At 34.1% G+C, this 13,910-nt stretch overlaps 1 pseudogene; it reads left to right on the forward strand.

Annotated features, from left to right (window-relative positions):
- Positions 1 to 2,124: 2,124 nt before the first annotated feature.
- On the forward strand, positions 2,125 to 2,745 carry LOC105876098 (small ribosomal subunit protein eS8-like; annotated as a pseudogene).
- Positions 2,746 to 13,910: the final 11,165 nt, after the last annotated feature.

The raw sequence follows: 13,910 nt of genomic DNA on the forward strand, positions 1-13,910 counted from the left end.
ACAATCAAATGCTCAATTTTCAACAACAACAACAACAACAAAATCACAAGGCATATAAAGGTACAGGAAAACATGGCTCACTCAAAGGGGTAAAATAAGTTGACAGAAACCATCCAAAAGGAAGCCTAGAAATTGAACTTACTAGAAAAAGACTTTAAAACAATTATCTTAAATATACTCAAAGACCTAAGGGAAAACATGGACGAAGACCTAAAGTAAATCAAGAAAACAATATATGAACAAAATGAGAGTATCAACAAAGAGATAGAAATTATAAAAAAGAACCAAACATAAATTCTGGAGCTGAAAAGTACAATAACTGAAAAATTAACCATAGTAATTCATAATCAGGCAGAAGAAAATCAGTGAACTTGAATTTAGGACAACTGAAATTCTTGAGTATAGGAAGTAGAAAGAAAAAAGAATGAAGAAAAGTGATCATAGCCTAAGGGACTGTGGGACATCATCAAGTGGACCAACATATGCATAATGGGAGTCCCATACAGAGAAGAGAGGAAAGGGCAGAAGGATTATTTAAGGGGATAATGGCCAAAAACTTCCCAAATATGATGAATGATATCAACCTAAAAATCCAAGAATCTCGATGACCTCCAAATAAAATTAAAACCAAAGAGATCCACACACCAAGACACATTATAATCAAATTCTGAAAAGCCAAAGACAAAAAGAGAATCCTGAAAGCAGTGAGAAGTGACTCATCATATCCAAGGGATCCTCAATAATATCATCAGCTGATTTCCTATCAGAAACCTGGAAAACCAGAAGACAATGGGATAACATATTGAATGGGTCAAAAGAAAAAAACCTGTCAATCAAGAATTCTATATCTGGTAAAACTATCCTTCAAAAATGAGATAAGATAAGAAATTCAAAGACAAACATAAGCAGGGAGAGTTCATTACCACTAGACCTGCCCTAAAAGAAATGCTATAGGAGATTCTTCAGATTGAAATGAAGAATGCTAGACTGTAACTCAAAGCCATATAAATATGTCTGATAAAGGTAAATATATGTGGGAATATATAAAAGCCAGTATTATTATAATCTTGATTTGTAACTCCACTTTTTATTTTCTACAGGATTTAAAAGACAAACACATAAAAATCATAAATCTATCTTAATGGCTATAAAAATATAATTTGTGACATCAATAACATAATGGGGGACAGAGCTGAAAAGAGGTAGAGTTTTTATATGCAATTGAAGTTAAGTTGGTATTAACTTAAAATAGATTGTTATAACTTTAGGATGTTATATGTAATCCCAATCATAACCACAAAGAAAATATCCATAGAATATACACAAAAGGACATAAGAAGGAAATAAAAAATGTGTCACTATAAAAAATCAACTAAACACAAAAGCTAGTAGTGGAGGAAATGAAAAACAAAAATACTATAAGACATATAGAAAATAAATAACAAAAGTAATTACTGATAGGGAAGTATTGATAATTACTTTAAGTGTAAATGGATTAACTTCCCCAATTAAAAAAAAACATAGATTGGCAGAATGAATTAAAAATAAGGCCAGAATTCAATTATGCTCTCTACAGGAGACTCAGCTTTAGATAAAGACACACATAGGTTGGAAATAAAAGGGTGGAAAAGATATGCCAAGTAAATAGCAACCAAAAGAGAGTGGGGGTGGCTATATTAATATCATACAAAATAGACTTTAAGTCAAAAACTTTTACAAGAGACAAAAGACACTATATAAAGATAAAAAGAGTCAATTCACCAAGAAGATATAACAATTATAAATATATATGCATAAAACATCAGAACTACAAAATATATGAAGTAAAAATTGACAGAATTGAAGGGAGAGATAGCTCTACAATGATAGTAGGTCGACTCAGTACCCCACTTTCAATAATGGATAAACAGCAGGTCAATAAGGGAGGACTTAAACAATACCAAATTGAACCTAACAGACATATAAAGAACATTTCACCCAATGAATACAGAATACATATTTTTCAAGTGCACATAAAACATTCTCCAGTATATATTATATGTTAGGCCACAAAACAAGTCTTAATACATTTTTTTAAATTGGCATTATGGCTTTGTGTTTTCTCTTTCCAGCCAGCACCATATGATGGGCATCTCTTGGGACAACTGGCACAAGGGCTGCAAGATCAAGGGCAAGAGAAGCCCTACCACAAGAAGCAGAAGTATGAGCTGGGACACACCACTGCCAACACTAAGATTGGCCCCTGCTACACACACACAGTCTGGGTGCAGGGAGGTAACAAGAAATACCATACCCCAAGGCTGAATGTGGGGAACGTCTCCTGCGGCTCAGAGTGCTGTACTTGCAGAACAAGGATCATTGATGTTGTCTATGATGTGTCCAATAACGAGCTGGTCCACGCCAAGACCCTGGTGAAGAATTGCATCATGTTTATCGACAGCACACTTTACTAACAGTGCTACAAGTCCCACTGCGCACTGCCCCTGGGCCGCAAGAAGTCCAAGGTGACTCCTGAGGAAGAAGAGATTTTAAACAGAAATGGTCCAAAAAGATTCAGAAGAAATATGATGAAAGGAAAAAGAATGCCAAGATCAGTGGTCTTCTGGAGGAGCAGTTCCAGCAGGGCGAGCTTCGTGCCTGCGTGACATCAAGACCAGGCCAGTGCACCAAGCGGATGGCTAAGCGCTAGAGGGCAAGGAGGCGGAGTTCTGTCTGAGGGAAATGGAGGCCTGGAAAGGCAAATAAATCTTCCTCATTTCTTACCTCATGTAATAAATGTGTTTATTGTTCTAAAAATTGACATTATATCCAGTATCTTTTCTTCTTATAATGGAATGAAACTAGAAATTAATAGCAGAAGGAAAATGGAAAATTCAAAAATACGTATAGATTAAACAACATACTCTTAATCAATGGGTCAAAGAATAAATAACAGAGGGAATTAGAAAAATATGTTGAGGTAAATGAAAATGGAAACACAACATATCAAAAATTATGAGATGCAGTGAAAGCAGTATGAAGAGGGAAATTTACAGCTGTAAATGTTTACATTAAAAAAGAAGAAAGATCTCAAATCAACAAGCTAACTTTACAACTCAAAGAACAAACTTGAAAAGAACAAACTAAAACCAAATCTATGAGAGGGAGGGAAATAATAAAGACTAGAGTAGAGATAAATAAAATACAGAATAGAAAAAAGATAAAGAAAACCAATAAGACCATAAGTTAGTTCTTTCAAAAGATCAACAAAATTGACAAATCTTTAGCTAAGTTGACTAAGAAAAATGAGAGTAATCAAATAACTAAAATCAAGTGATTTTGGGGAAATTTCTACTGATTTCACAGAAATAAAAAGGATTATAGATAGCCCCCAACTTATGATGGCTTGACTTACAATTTTTTGACTTTATGACGGTGTTAAAGTGATACACATTCAGTAGAAACTATGTCTTGAGTATCCATACAATCATTCTGTTTTTCATTTTCAGCACAGTATTCAATAAATTACATGAGATATTCAACATTTTGTTATAAAATAGGCATGGTGTTAGATGATTTTGTCCAACTGTAGGATAATGTAAGCATTCTGAGCACATTTAAGGTAAGCTAGGCTAAGCTATGATGTTCAGTAGATTAAGTGTATTAAGTGTGTTTTTAACTTATGATCTTTTCAATTTATAATGGGTTTTTTGGGATGCAACCCCATCTGTACAAAAGAGCACTAGGAACAGTTGTATACTAACATATTGGATAACTGAGATGAAATGGATAGATTCCTAGAAACATACAACATACCAAGACTAACTCATAAAGAAGTAGAAAATCTAAATAGATCTATAACTTGAAAGGAGATTGAATTAGTAATTGCAAAATTTTCAACAAAGAAAAGCCCAGGACCAGATGGAATTATTTGTTAATTATACTAAAACTTTGAAGAATTATACCAATCCTTCTAAAACTCTTCCAAAAACTTGAAGAGGAGGGAGTACTTCTTAACCCATTCTATGAGACCAGATTATGCAGATACTAAAACCAGACAAAAATATTGCAAGAAAACACAGACCATTATCCCTTATGAATATTTATGCAAAAATCCTCAGCAAAATATAATACTAGCAAACCTAATTCAACAGTATATTACAAAGATTATACACCATGATCAAGTGGAATTTTTTCTCATATATCAAGGATGGTCCAACATATGAAAATCAATCAATGTAATTATACCACAGTAACAGAATAAAGAAAAAAAATCTACATGGTCATCTCAATCGATTCAGAAAAATGATCTAAAAAAATTCAACTCCCTTCCATGATAAAACACTCAACAAACTAGGAAGAAAAGAAAATTACCTCAACATAATAAAGGCTATATATGAAAAACCGACGATTAACATCCTACTCAATGATGAAAGTCTGAAAGCTTTTCTTTTAAGATCAGGAACAAGACAAGGATGCTCACTTTCATCAGTTCTATTCAATACAATGTCGGAAGTACTAGCCAGAGCTATTAGATTAAAAACTAAGAAAAAAAGAAAAAAGACATCAAAATTATAAAGGAGGAAGTAAAATTATCTCTTTTTCCATATGACATGATCCTATATGAAGAGAACCCTAAAGATTTCCTTTCAAAACTATTAGAACCAATAAACAAATTCAGCAAAGTTGCAGGATACAAAATCAAAATGTAAAAATCGGTTGCATTTCTACATACTAACTATGAACATTGAGAAAATGAAATCAAGAAAACAATTCTCTGTACAATAGTTTCAAGAAGAATAAAATACTTAGAAATAAACTTAACTAGGAGGCAAAAAGTTTGCACATTGAAAAATACAAAACATTGCTGAAAGAAATGAAAGAAGACACAAATAAATGGAAAGATATCCTGTGTTCATGGATTGGAAGACTTAACATTATTAAGATGTCAATACTACCCAAAGTGATCTATAGATTTAATAAAAAACCAATGACTTTTTTTTGTAGAAATAGAAAAATCCATTCTAAAATGCATATGGACTCTATTAGTTTAGGACTCTAAACTATTACAAAGCTACAGTAAACAAAACAATATGTTATGGGCATAAAGACATACAGAGACCAATGGAATATCAGAAATAAACCTTGGATATATTGTTAATTTATTTTCAACAAGGGTTTTGAGACCATTCACTGGGGAGAGGGCAGTCATTTCAACAAATGGTGCTGGGAAAATGGAATTATCTATATGTAAAATAATAAAGATGAATCCTTACCTTATGCTATATACAAAAATTAATTCCAAATGAATCAAACCTGAATATAAGAGGTAAATCCATAAAATTATCAGACATTGGATTTGGCAGTGATTTCTTGGATCTGACACCAAAAGCCCAGGCAACAACAAAAAAATAGGTAAATTGGACATCATCCAAATTAAAAACTTTTGTACATCAAGGGACACTATCAAGAAAGTGAAAACACAACCAACAGAATGGAAGCTTATACTTTCAAATCATATATCTTATAAGAGATTAATATCCAGAATATACAAAGAACTCCTACAATTCAACAAATACAACAACAACAACAACAAGCAACCCAATTGTAAAATGGGCAAAGGACTTGACCAGACATTTCTCCAAAGAAGAATGGTCATTAAGCACATGTAAGATGCTCAAATCACTAGTCACTAAGGAAATGCAAACCAAAACCACAATGAGATACCATTTCACACCCACTAGGATGGCTATCATAAGCAAACAGAAAATAACAAGTTTGGCTGAGGATATAGAGAAACTGCAACCCCGCTGTATTGCTAGTAGGAATGTAAAATGGTATGGCCGCTGTGGAAAACAGTATGGCAGTTCCTCAAGAGGCGCAACATAAAGTTGACCCAGAATTTCCACTTCTAGGTTTGTATTGAGCAGCTCAGGCTGTCATAAGAAAATAGCACAGACTGCATGGCTTAGACAACAGAAATTCATTTTCTCACAGTTCTGAAGGCTAAAAACTCCAAGATCCGAGTTTTGGGCAGGGCTCCTTCTTGCTTGCAGATGGCCACCCTGTCCTCGCATGGCCCTTCCTCTGAGAGCATGCAGAGAGGGGGAAGAGTGGAGATACAGCACGTGCCCTCTCTGGCATTTGTTTTTATAAAGATTTTAATCCTATCAAATCAGGGCTCCACCTTTGTGACCTTATTTAACTTAATCACTTCCTTAGAGGCCCACCTCCAAATGCAGCTTTAACGGGGGTTAGCTCAACATATGCATTTTGGGGAGACACAGACATTCAGTCCATAATAAGGCATATATCCAAAAGAATTGAAAGTAGGGACTCCAACAGGTACTTGCACACCAATGGTCAAAATGTGGAAACAACCCAAATATCCATGAACAGATAGAAAGGGTAAACAAAATGTAGTATATCCAAATAAAATGTAGTACATCTATACAATGGAATATTATTCAGCTTTAAAAATGAATGAAACAGCTACTGTGAACACTATTTAGATGATGGGCATATCTCTTGCCAGGACTCAAGCATTACAAAAGTGACCCATGTAATCTAAAACATTTGTACCCCCTTAACATTTTGAATTTTGAAATTAAAAAAAATTCAAAAAAATTAATGAAATACCAATACATGCTTTTGACCTTGAAAACATTGTACTAAGTCAAATGAGCAAGACACAAATATCATATGATTGTACTTATGTGAGATACCTGGAATAAGTGAATTAATTCATAGGGTCAGAAAGTATAATAGAGGTTACCAGGAGGGAAGGTGGTGCAGAGGGATGGGGAGTTATTGTGTAATGTGTACAGAGCTTTTGTCTGAAGTGATGAAAAAGTTCTGGAAGTGGAGAGTGGTAATGGTTGTATAACATTGTGAATGTACTTACTGCCATTGAATTACATACTTAAAAATGGTTAAATGATAAATATTATGCTTTATATATTTCACCACAATACAAAAGAAAAAGCAATAAAATTGATAACTATACAGGTATATCTAAAAATACTATTAAAGAATTATTAATACTATCTTATAGATTTTGAATGTTTTTGTTAAAATATATGACAACAAATAGCATAAAATTTAGGTGGAGGTAAATGGGTTAAAAATTCTTATAATATCTGAAGAAATGGCAATACCATGTTTCCCTGAAAATGAGACCTACCCATAAAATAAGCACTAGCAGGATTTCTACGCATTAGTGCAATATAAGCCCTACCCCGAAAATAAGACCTAGTGATGGGCGTGGCTATGCAGCGTATCTGCACAACCCATGCATTTCCTTGCAGCAGAGCAGCAAAGAAGATGAGCAGCCCTTCTGATGTGCACCATGAGAGCTCTACTGCTTGACATGAGAGATTGGGGCCAATGGTTCTAAAGGAAATAGAGTCGCAAGAAATTCAGGATGGAATTCGGGGTTTGGAGTGTTATGATGATGTTCCAGAAGAAGATGACTTAACTACATTTGAATAAATGTAGATTGTTGCACTGTATTAAAAAAAAATAACATATCCCCTAAAAATAAGCCCCAAGGTGTCTTCTTGAGGAAAAATAAATATAAGACCCTGTCTTATTTTTGGGGAAACATGATAGTATCAATCGATATTACATTTTATTATGTTGAGGATATTAACCATAAAGAGAACAGTAATAGTGTATATAATTGCCAAGCTAATAGTGGAGGAAATGAAATAAAAATTTCCTCAATTTTTTAAAAGAAGGGAAAAATGAATATGAAACAGGCAGAATAAATTAAGTCAAGTAGTAAAGTGGTAGATTTAAACCCAAATGTATCAATATTTACATTAAATATAAATGGATAAAATTCTTCAATTAAAAAATAATAGGTTGAATTAAAAAACAATAACTTCATGCTTTTTATGAGAGATACATCTAAAAATATAAGGTTATAGAAATAAAAGGATAGAAGATGAAATCAGACAAGATAGTATTTAAGGCTATTATAAAAGCATTAGTGGAGATAGTGGGATATTTCATAGTGAGAGAAAGTTCAATTTACCAGAAAGAGAATACAATTATAATTTATTGGATACAATTTTTGGTATGTATCTTATAGCACCAAAATGTATAAATTAAAAATTGTCAGAACTATAAGGAAAAACAGATTCATCCACAGATAGTCACAGTGAGAAATTTTAAAACACCTCTCACAGTAACTAACACAAGTAATCAATCTGCCTGTAACAATTGTTATAAATACAACTTATAACAAAATATCAATAAGATATAGGAAGTTGAAACACACAATTAACAAAATTGATCTAATTGATTATATAGAACATTGAACTCAACAAAGAATACAAATTCTTTTTAAGAACTCACAAAAAATATATCCCATTATATCCCATATACTGATCCATAAAGCAAAGCTTGATAATTTCCAAAGGATTGAAATACTATAGAATGTGTTCTCTGACCAAAGTTTAATTAAACTAGAAATTCAAGAAATATACTTCTTGTTGTATCTTGAGGTCTCTCTGGAGAGTGGCTATAAACTCTGGCTCTGCCCTGACATGGCACCAGGGACGGTGGTCTTGGGTGTCTACAAAGTGCCTTTCACAGGATACTTCCTTATCCTGGCAGATGGCCTAATGCCTAAATATCCAACCCACAACCAGGTGTCCCTCTCCCAGGAAACTTGTTTATACTGGAAAATACCCTTGTGGTTCTTGTCTGACCTGTGTCCAGTTTATCCCTACCAAGACAGTCACACCCCAGGAAAGCCCTGACCAGGAAAGAAGTCAGGTGTGTCAGTCAGGTAAGACACAGAGAAGGCAACACAAAAAAATACATGAAATCAGTGTATTATTTACAGATCCCGGAGAGAAGAGATGAGCACACCCTGCAGGGCCAACAAATGGGGAGGGGAAAGCCATCTGGGACACACGTCCTCAACCAGTTGGTGAGGAACAAGAAAGAAAGTGAGGGACCTGTGGGACAAAGCCTTTATTAGGGTCCAGCATGTCACCCAAGCAGGAGAGTTTAGAGCAAGGTGGTATAAGTTCTATGAGGTCACACTGTGACTGGGAGGTGGTTGTTGTGGCATATTCGTGCAGTCCATGCTGGGTGTAGGGTTCAGTGGGGGCAAGTCAAGTAAGTTGTGTGTATCTGTCCATAGGGAGGTGGTCACCCAAAACCAGTTATATAACGATCAACCACCTTGAGGAAGGGGAAGGAGGGGGAGAACTGGAAACTGTCAAAGGCAATTAAGTTCCTGCTTCTGGTATCTGGCATGAGAAAGTTAAACTTATATTTATATGGAAGCCACGGGAACATAAATTTACAGGCATTCACTACACTTCTAAATAATCCATGGGTCAAAGAAGAAATCACAAGTGAAATTAGAAAATATTTTGAACTGAATGAAAATGAAAATATAACATCAAAATTTGTGGGATGTAGCAAAGTAGTGCCCAGAGGAAAACTTAAACACTTGAATGCATATGTAAGATTAAAAAAGGACAGATATCAAAAATCAATAATCTAAGCTTTCACCTAAGGAGCCTAAAAAACTGAGCAAATTAAATCCAAACTAAGCAAGTAAATAAATAAATAAATATTAGAGCAGAAATCAATGGAATCCAAAACAGGAAATTAATAGAGAAAAATCAATGAAACCAAAAGCTGGTTCTTTGCAAAGATCAATAAAATCACTGAGCCTCTAGCTGGGCTAACTAAGATAAAAAGAGAGAAGACACAAATTACTAATATCAGAAATGAAAGAGGGAATATCAGTACAAATCCCACAGACATGAAAAGGATAATAGAGGAATATTATGAACAACTCTCTGCCTACAAACTTGACAAACTAGATGAAATGGACCGATTCCTTGAAAGACACAATTGACCAAATCTCATACAAGAAGAAACAGACAATCTGAATAGGCCTATATGTATTTAAAAAATTGACTCAATAATTAATAACCTTCCACAACAGAAAGGACCTAGCCCAAAGGGTTCCTTGGTGAATTCTACCAAATACTTAAGGAAGAAGTTGCACCATTTTTCTATAATCTTTCCAAAGAATGGAAACAGAAGGAATACTTCCTAACTCATTCTGGTGAGGCCACCATTGCCCTAATACCAAAACAACAAGAACATTACAAGAAAACTACAGAGCAATATATCTCATGAATATAGAAATCCTCAACAAAATATTAGCAAAGTAAATTCAACAATGTACAAAAAGAATTACATACCACACCAACACGGGACGTATCTCAAGCATGCAAGGCTGTTTCAGCATTGGAAAATCAATCAATGTCATCCATCATTGCATCAAAGGGCTAAATAAATCAGGAAATATTTAAAACTGAATGATAATGAAAATGTTACACATCAAACTATGGCACACAACTAATGTTGTACTCAGAGATGTACAGTGTTAAAGGCATATTTTAGAAAAGAAGAAAGTTAGAAAAGGAACAGTAAATTTTACCAAATAAGAGCAGATCTTTTCAAGGCAAAAGCAGAAAATAATAAAACAGGAAAAAGACATAACAGACAGATTCAACAAAACCAATAATTGATTCTTTCAGAAGACCAACAGAATTGATAAGACTATAAAGGAAAAAGATGTAGCACAAGTAACCAGTATCTAAAATAAAAATGAGATATCACTGCAGATCTGACAATGATAATAAGATATTATCTTTATTGTAGAAACAACTTTATGCTAATAAATTTGAAAATTTAGACAAACAAATTCCTAGAAAAATACAAAATTTACTAAAACTGACATAAGAAGAATTAGAAAAATTTAAATAGTGCTATAATTATGAAATAAACTGAATCCGTAAGTTAAAACTTTCCCATATAGAAAACTCTATGCCAAAATGACTTCACTGGATAAATATAACAATCATTGAAGAAATAAACAATGCCAACATTATACAAATTTTTGCAGAGAATAGAGAAGGGGATCTTTTGAATTAATTTCATGAGCAATAACAAAAGGACAGATCAACTTAATAGGATAAAGGGCCCAGTCTCTCCATGAAAGAGAACATCAATTGGCCAATGCATATTAAAATATGCTCAACCTCCTTATCATTAAAGAAATGTAAATTAAAATAAAATAAGATACTACTAAGACCACCATCAGAATGTCTAAAATTAAAAAGGCTGACGGTACCAAGTATTGATGAAGATATGGTCAACTGTAACTTTCATACACTGCTTTTAGGAAAGTAAATTTGCACAACCACTGTGAAAAACGGTTTCATAGTATTATCTAAAACTGCACAGTACAATATGGTAGTTAGTAAACATTTTTGGTTTTGAAGCATTTGAAATGTATCCAGTTCAGGCCAGGTTCAGGCCAGGCAAGGTGGCTCATGTCTATATTCCTAGCACTCTGGGAGGCCAAAAGGGTATATCCTTTGAGGGCAGGCGTTCAAGACCAGCCTGAGCAAGAGTGAGACCCTGTCTCTAAAAAAATAGAAAAATTAGCCAGGCGTGGTGGTACATGCCTTGTAGTCCCAGCTACTCAGGAGGCTGAGGCAGGAGGATTGCTTGAGCCCAGGAGTTTGAGGGTTCAGCGAGCTATGATGACATCAATGTACTCTAACCAGACAACAGAGTGAGACTCTGTCTCAAATAAATAAACAAGTGAAATGTAGCTATTTCAATTTGCTATAAGTATAAAATGCATACTGAATTTTTAAAAATTAGTATGCAAAAAGTAAAATATCTAATTAATCATTTTCATATTGATGACATACTGAAATGATAATATTTCAGATATGCTGGGTAAATAAAATGCATGATTAATATTAATTTCACTTTTTCAAACTTTTTAAATGTGGCCAATAGAAAAATTTAAACTACATGTGACTTGACTTGCACCATATTTCTATTGGACAATGCTGATCTCTCAACAGAAATGTGTACATACGTGCACTAAAAGTCGAACACAAGAATGTTCACAGCAGAGTTATTCATGTAGCCCAAAACTGGAAACAACCCAATGTCCGTCAATGGTGGAATGGATAAATAAATTGTGGTATGAATATAATATGAAATAATACCTAGCAACAAGAATGAATAAACTACAGCTACATGCAAGAACATAGATTATTCTTACAATGTTAAGAAGTCATTTCATTTGATTCCATTTATATAAAGTTTAAAAACAGAAAAACAAGCTACAATATTAGAAGTCTGAATATTAGTTAACTTTGAGGCAAATGGTGGGTATAGGGTTGAAAGGGGGCTTTGGGAAACTGGCAATGTCTTATGACCGTGATAGTTACATGGGTGGTTGTGACTAATAATTCATTGAGCTTTATATTTATGTGCACTTTTCTATATGTATGTATTCTTCACAATAAAAAAAAATTAAGGGGGTTAGTGAGGCTTCTAGCAATATATTGCAAATGATTTTAATAAACTTAAGGCCTCCTTGAAAATTAAGCTTTTTGTGATGATCTATCAATTGGAAATTGCAGAAAAGCAAATTAAGAGTTGTTTTTTAAAGACCATATTCTGCCCAGTAAGGAAATATTGATACTTTCAAAAAAAATTCTAGGTATGACTTTCCTGTTTAAAATTTTTAAAATCTCTGCCCTTTGCTTGGTCACTAAGCTTGGCATGACAGTTCATTTCCTGACAAATATGTCAATAATGTTGACAAAAATACTTAATGTGAGAATTGCAGAATTTAAAAGGATCATAGCTCCTAAATTTTTTGGGGGGGAGGGGAGGATCAGGATTTCTTTGTGAATCTGATGGAATCTATAACACTTCCTCTTGAAAATGTATATATGTATAATATACACAATTTAATAATGCAGTATGTTACACATAATTTTGGGTGGTTCACCGTGGCAGTTTATTCATTCCATGTTATTTGGTAGATAATGGTCTAAGGCAGAAAGAGTTCAAGAGACACAGCTGGTTAATGGAAAAACCAGGACTGGTATTAAAACTCTTCATTTCCAAACCAATCATTATTCTTTCAAGTGAAGCAGCTGCATTCCTCTTCCCCTGTGTTCCCATCTGTGTTCTGTTGCTGTCCACATTGAATTCTCATCCAATTCTGTCCTCATCCTCCCTCGCCTACTTGGGAAGAGCCTTCAGCTACCAAATTGACTCCTCTATCCCCTTTTAAAAATAATATCCCTTTAATTGCCCTGTTTCACTGTTATTTAGGTATACGCATTACCTTTCCAACTACATTGTAGTGACAGCGCCATATTTATCCTTTCCCCCAAACCACTTAGAATAAGCATTTGTTGAATTAAAAGGACATGCAAATGTCTGACTGAAATATCCCGAGAGAACTATGTCTCATGATTGCAGAGTTATTATGAATTCAGCTTCTGGTGTCAGACTGACCTAAATATGAATTTGGCCTCTGCCATTTACTAGCTATATGCTGCTGGGTGTGTGACTTAACCTGAGTCTTATGTTGGTAAATGTGATAGTACCAAACGGCCTTCATAAGATCATTGTGGGGATTAAAGAGAACACAGTAACCTGTGTAAAATACCTCAAGCAGTGTTTGGCATGGTAAAAACTCAGAACAACATTAAGATATCAAAGATTAAGATTATGGAACTCTAGAGAACATGGATCAAATACGCTACGTGTTATAAACATCTAAACAATTGGAGCAGTCAGTTGCACCTGGCTGCCCTCCTCTTCCCATAAAATTCCATCTTAGAATCATCCTTGTTCTCTAGAAGCCTATAATATGCGGACACTGATTGAAGTCTAAGAAATATGCCTCAGAAAGTCTTTTTCAAACTGCAAGTTGTGACCCATAAATCAATTTACAGGATTTCAGTCAGAATTTTTTAAATGAAAGAGAATGGAATATAATAGAAATGATCAGAATGTATCACAATGTAATCACAGAGAGTAAGGACTGCTTTGTGAAACTTTTCATT

Source organism: Microcebus murinus, chromosome 4 (genome assembly GCF_040939455.1).
Source record: "Microcebus murinus isolate Inina chromosome 4, M.murinus_Inina_mat1.0, whole genome shotgun sequence".
In the NCBI taxonomy this organism is placed as follows: Eukaryota; Metazoa; Chordata; class Mammalia; order Primates; family Cheirogaleidae; genus Microcebus; species Microcebus murinus.